The sequence below is a fragment of the Notolepis coatsorum genome, assembly GCF_963971535.1.
Source record: "Notolepis coatsorum genome assembly, chromosome: 17".
NCBI lineage: Eukaryota > Metazoa > Chordata > Actinopteri > Aulopiformes > Paralepididae > Notolepis > Notolepis coatsorum.
Window position 1 is genome coordinate 48164769 of NC_140181.1, and position 6768 is coordinate 48171536.

The window sequence follows — 6768 nt, forward strand, 5'->3', positions numbered from 1 at the left end:
ATTACCTTCACGCACCTGATGTGTATTCTAATTAGCACCCCTTTGGGCTTTAAGTACCTCGCTCTTCCCCTCTGTCCTTGTCGGGTCGTTCCGTATCATATCTCTATCACCAGACTCCTTCGGGAGGTTCTCTGTCTGTAGGCTCCTACGGGAGTTTCTGTTTCTGTCTGTATGCTGTTTTATCTCCGGCGTGAGACGAGGTGCAAGCTTTGGCCACCTGTCGCCGTTTGCCTGGAGGGAGACATTGTACTGCGCTCTCTAATCCTCTACGGGAGGTATTCCAGTGTTCCACTTCAGACCTCCGCGCAGCAGACGCGCACCAAGCAGACCTCCGCGCAGCAGACGCGCTCTTCCCTCCAGACGCGCATCCAGACGTGCATCCAGACCTCCGAGCCAGACGCGCTCTTCACTCCAGACGCGCATCCAGACGCGCATCCAGACCTCCGAGCCAGACGCGCTCTTCACTCCAGACGCGCATCCAGACGCGCATCCAGACCTCCGAGCCAGACGCGCTCTTCACTCCAGACGCGCATCCAGACGCGCATCCAGACCTCCGAGCCTGACGCGCTCTTCACTCCAGACGCGCATCCAGACGCACTCCAGACGCGCATCCAGACCTCCGAGCCAGACGCGCTCTTCACCCCAGACGCGCATCCAGACGCACTCCAGACGCGCATCCAGACGCACTCCAGACGCGCATCCAGACTCCGCGCCAGATGCGCCCTCCGTACCGGCGCGTACTCCAAGCAGACGCGCACCACTCAGACCTCCGCGCCAGATGCGCTCTCCGAGCCTGCGCCCTCCTACTCCTCCCTGTAAGCAGCTCCAGCCCTCGCCCTGTCCAAGGCCTTGACTCTGTTTCTCTCTGTCCCTGTCCAGTTCCTCCTAGTCCTCCTAGTCATCCCTGTCCTGTCCTCCTAGTCCTCCCTGTCCCCAGCCCGCCTCCGCGGGCCTCTGTCCCTGTTTCCCCACTCTAGTCCTCCTAGTCCTCCCTGTTCAGTCCTTCTAGTCCTCCTAGTCCTCCCTGTCCAGTCCTTCTAGTCCTCCTAGTCCTCCCTGTCCAGTCCTTCTAGTCCTCCTTGTCCTCCCTGTCCCCAGCCCGCCTCCGCGGGCCTCTGTCCCTGTTTCCCCTCTCTAGTCCTCCTAGTCCTCCCTGTCCAGTCCTTCTAGTCCTCCTAGTCCTCCTTGTCCAGTCCTCCTAGTCCTCCCTGTCCAGTCCTCCTAGTCCTCCCTGTTCCTGCCTTGTCCCTTGCCCTGGCCAGTCCGTTAGCCTTCCCTTAGCCTTCCCCTTAGCCAGCTCGCCTCTTAAAGGCACTGTGCCTATTTTTCCAAGTTCATGTTTTCCTGTAATTTGTGTTCTCCCTTAAAGGGACAGTGCCGTTTTCTGTTGTTTTCAATAAATGCCCAGTTCTTGGCTTACTCTCATACCTGTCTTGTGTTGTGCGATTGGGGTCGGTTACAAACCATAACAAATTTGCCATTTCAATTTTGCCAAAATTGACCAGGGTATCAAGTCAAGAGTTTTTATTTGTCACGGCATACAAGTATACAATGAAATGCGGGTGGTCTTGCCCGCAACGATGTGCAATACAGTAGTACAACATATAATAGAATCCAATAGACAACATTGTGCAATAAACAGGTAACATAGTGGGACATCACGGTATTTGTACATAGTTATTTACAGAGCATGAAGGACATGCTAGGTCCCTAGGTAGTGCAATACTCTGTTACTATACTATTTTTAAAGTGACCTTTCTTTGTGTCCATAAGTGTGGGCGTGTGCAGCATGAGTGAGTGCTTTCTCATGTTAAGCAGCTGCAGTGCAGAGGTATTCCATTCTAAAGTTTGACAGCGAGGCTCACCCTTCCTTCTCTAATCAGAGAAGGTCATCAGATTATTTATTGGTAAATCTACATGATCCACATGCCAGACTGCATTGAATGAGAACTGCGTAGATTTAACCACTAAAAGTGCTTATTCCAACTCATTTCCATTATGAGCTTCTCTGATTGGCCCAAAAGGAGGAGCCTCGCTGTGAGAATATCTCTGCTCTGCTGCTACACTGGTCAATGAAATTCACTCACAGTAGACACAGTATGGCCACATTAAAGGCAGTGTTAATTTTGGCAGCTATTTTCATTTTAGTCTTAGTCATGTGTCAAATGCTCCTTTTTCGTTTTCATCATATTTAGTCATCTTCATTTATTTTTTGTTTAGTCAGTTTTAGTCAACGACAGGTCTGAGCATTTTAGTCTTCGTTTAGTCTCGATTTAGTCTTAATTTTTTTTTAATTATTTAATACATTTAATACATTTTTCTTTTTTAGTCTCGCCACTCAGTTACAGCCTCATAAGTTGGCGTGAGTTTTTTCTAAACAAAAAAAGCTAACGTTAGTGCTAGCTGGTTAGATTGATTGATTGAAAACCTTTATTTATCCCCAAGGGGAGATTCAGGTGTCCATCACAGCATCAACACAGCCATCTAAAAACAGTTAATATACATACAGATGAAGCACTTCAGATTCAGTACCCTACTGCTGCGCTTCTGCCACTCTTCTACCACTTTAGAACTAGCACTCAGGTGTAAATTTTCGGGGGCTGGTGGCTGGGTCTAAACGTGAACAAAGGGAGGGTTGTTCTGAAGGATCAGATTAAACCGAATATATATATTTATTTATATATATATATTTAATTGTATTTGTATATCCCCTGATATCCCTTGTATATTCCTTGTACAATATGCATTGAATATCCCTTCTAGTCTACTGAACATCCCATAATAGTCTCCATTCTACCATTGGACGAGACCTTGGTGCCAGGTCGCCATACCCCTCAGACCAGGTTCAATCGTACCGCTCAACATGTATGGACAAGTCCTAGTTCCGCGTAGGAATATGTCTACCGCACCACTAATGGTACTATTTGTTCATAGTGCGTATATATACTGCGCTATTAAAGTAGAGCTTTCTTTTAGTCCAGTTCCTTACCCTCCAACAGAGTGACAGACGCAAAAGCCTCCCCGCGAACCACGTGTGGGCAGTAAGGCCAATTCGGCCCAGTATCGGCATTGAGACATTGTGTATATTAATATTTGAATAGTCATATTTGGCACTATATCGTCGAGTTGGACGTATTCTATTAAGCTAATAATAGTCTATTCATATGTAGTGCCTCGTGCGGTAAGAGTTCTATAGTAATCAGCACCCCCATCGTTTCGGGCATCAGCTGGACGCTTATCCAGGGTGGTTGACCCCACGTGAAGCTGCACCCGAGGAGCTCCAGGCCAAAGAGCGAGTGGACCTGTATATTGGATTATTCTACCGACGACGGCTAGCCTTCCCCGGCTTGGATTATGCTTTGAGTACTTTGATTATTCTATGGATAAAGGCCAATACTGCGGTGTGTTGGAAATACCCCCCCCGGAGAGGACGACAGGTGAGAAGACGCTCTACACGACGAGGTCGCCTCACGTCTCTCCATCGTGGACCGGAGGACGCCGGCCACAGAGAGTCCAACTGCTTTCATCTGTGGATCGAGGATCGCTGGGCACCGGGTCGCACGACTGTGGGCTCTCCCAGGATACCCTCGGCCAGACGGGATACAGCCAGACTCTACCCCCCCCCCTCCAGCTGTCCTACAAGCAGTCGGAACCTTCCCCTAGTGTATCCAGCTATATAATCATTCAAGTATCATTGCTATTGTTCCCTAAATATTCCAGGTTGTATATTTGCTTCCTGCGCAATCAGAGATTGGACATTCGATATTGATCTACCTACGAATACTCATTTGCCATAAAAGTGCATACTATTTCAAATCATAAATGTAATTAAGTGATCGTTGTACATACCTTTTGCTATGTATTATTATTAAACGCAGACTTTCGACTTGGTACATTTGTGTTGGATCCGTTTCATCAGGTGGGAGTGTTTATCATAATTATTTATACCTAGTACTGGGTGGCCAGAGTCTAAAGTACAAGAGGTAGTGGTAGTAAGTATCATATCTAACAATACAGTCAGGGAATTGTACCCCTCAGTTACAATTGGTCCTTCGAGCCGGAGGGTAATCAGTGTAATATTAATATAGTGTTATTAATATTAAAATGGCCTATGATGAACACTCCACGAAACGATCCTCCTAACCAACAACGCCCGCGGCGCAAACGACAGCTCCCTCAGTACCTAGAGGCTTACGCTGTCAGTCAACAACCTAGTCTTCTACCAACAGTAAACGCGGTAAAACTAGAAAGTAAAATTATGTCTAACCCTAACGACCAGGCTACCCCGACCATAGAGGCCCCTATGGGTTCTAACGTAACTGACCCAGCTCACGGTGGGGACCAGGGGAAACCAGACATGACTTTACACCCCGCCAATACCGAAGAAGTAGTCCCCGACGAGTCCCGGGAGGAAGACAACACTACCGAGAGAGAACTCGGCACGGAAGAAGATGAGGAGAGCACCGTGGAGATAGAGCTCCAAGACTCCGCACGGAGTACCCCAAGGGACGGCTCCCCTATACAACCGTCTTCTCCCAGCGAGGCAGAGAGGACACTACAGCAGGCATTCCTCGTCAGCCTGAAAGCCTCTACTGAACGCGATAGACTCCAGGGTGAACGCGATCGATTGCAGATACAGCAACGGAGCGAAGAAGAGCACATACGCCTGGAAATAAGACGCATTCAGATGGAAGAGAATATGGCAAGAGACCGGGCCGACGCCCAGCGCGCCGCCACCGGTGCCCAGAGAGAATCGGATCTCACCAAGCGCGAAGCCGAGCGCGACAGAGCACAAGCGCAACTAATAGAACAGCTGATCAGAAGGACAACACCCCCTCCCTCCACCAGAGGCTCCAGGAACTCGTCTAGACATCACTCCAGGGCGGCATCCCCTAGCCGAGTAAGCGACCCTGAACTTGACCAACAGACGAAGTTTATACCCCCCGCAGACCCCCTTCCCCAACCGGTCCAAGCGAGACCCAGCCACCGGGAAGGAGCAGCATACACTGCGGAGAGGCTAAATCAGAGACTACAAGCCCTGGATGACCTAACGGAAGACGAAGAGGAAGAGGAGGAGAACCACGCCCGACGACAGCACAGTACTCTACCGCAGTGGTTCCCAAAGTCGGGGTCGCGACCCAAAGGTGGGCCGCGAGCAGCCACGGGTGGGCCGCGAGATGATTTAAAAATAATAAAAAAAATAATAAAAAAAAATAAAAATAAATGTTTTTTTTATTTTTTATTTTTTTTATTTTTTATTTTTTTTATTTTAATTTTTTTTGTCAGGCCACTGAACTTAGAAGCAGGCCAGGACAGTGTTTCTAGTTGTATTCTAAAATTCTATTCTATTGTATTCTAAAATGTGACTATATGGTTTTATATTAACTTAATAAATAAACAAAAACGAAAAATCTACTTATTTCAACGAACATTTCAAACTAAATAACAGATTATGCACATAAAACGCTGAAAACAACCGAAGCAACAATAGTATTTTAATGAGGCTATTATTATTATCATTATTATTTTGCAACAAGTTAGCCCTCTCATAAATAGCACATATAAATGAATAACTAACTTGAACTAACTTAATAGGATTGAAGTGATATTTGGCTTAAAAAATCGGTCGCCTGGCAAAAAAAAAAAAAAAAAAAAGCCAGACGATGTGCATTGGGCCGCGGCTCTCTGACGCCTTATTTTCTGGGCCCCGGCCTGAAAAGTTTGGGAACCCCTGCTCTACCGGACCAGGAGGTCCAGTACAGCCCAGGCTATACCCCCGCGGAGCTGCGCTACAGACCCCCGACGCTATTCACGGGTGAGCACGACGCACGACCCGCACCGAGGAACAGCACCTGGACCAGCGGGCCATGGTACACAGCCGGTACCAGCCCACGCCAAGGAGCAGGAGGAGACTCGCCTAGGAGGCCTCTCCCCCAACGCTCGCCGATGTATCAACAATCCGCGTCATACATTGGCACACCTATGGTACCAGACTTCACCCAGGAGAACCGGGCCCAGTATACGGAGCTCCGCATGTGTCTGGAGACAATGTTGGTGGATGTCATTGATGAACGCCATAAATACGCGATACTACTGAAGCATTTAAAGGTACCCCGCGCGCACAACATAGCGCTCGCCTACGGCACTTCCACGACCCCATACACCGCAGCGCTGGTAGCGTTGGACCAGAGATATGGACGTATATGGGATTACGTGATCCAGGAGATCAGGCACATCGACCGCCTACCCCCAGCAACAGACAATCGAGCACTGGACGACCTGTCCATCAGAGTGCAGTCCCTGGTAGGGATGCTGGGAGCGCAGAGGGAAAAGGGTAGGCATGAACTATACGCCAACTCAAATGTAGAGAGGATCTTGGAGAAGCTACCGCCCGCCCGACAGGAGCGCTTTAGGCGGCAGAGAGACCACCGAGACCCTAATGGCCCCGAACCGAACCTCCTCGATCTAGCCGACTTCCTGGCGAGAGAAGTCAGCAGCTTACGGCTAGATACATTCGGACGGAGCACCCCTGGCTCCAGAGAAGGAACCAGGAGACTAAATGATGGAAGAAGATCGGTGACTGTCATGCACCAATCGGAGTCAGTGCCAAGCAGTAGGAGCCACAGTACCCCCTCAAGAAAGGAGAAGTGGAAGATAGTGTGCCCCTACTGTGAGAAAGAACACTGGCTGTCACAATGTGACTCATTCCCCAAGATGAATGCGGAGGAAGCGAGTCAATGGATAAAGTCCAACAGACGCTGTTTTCGC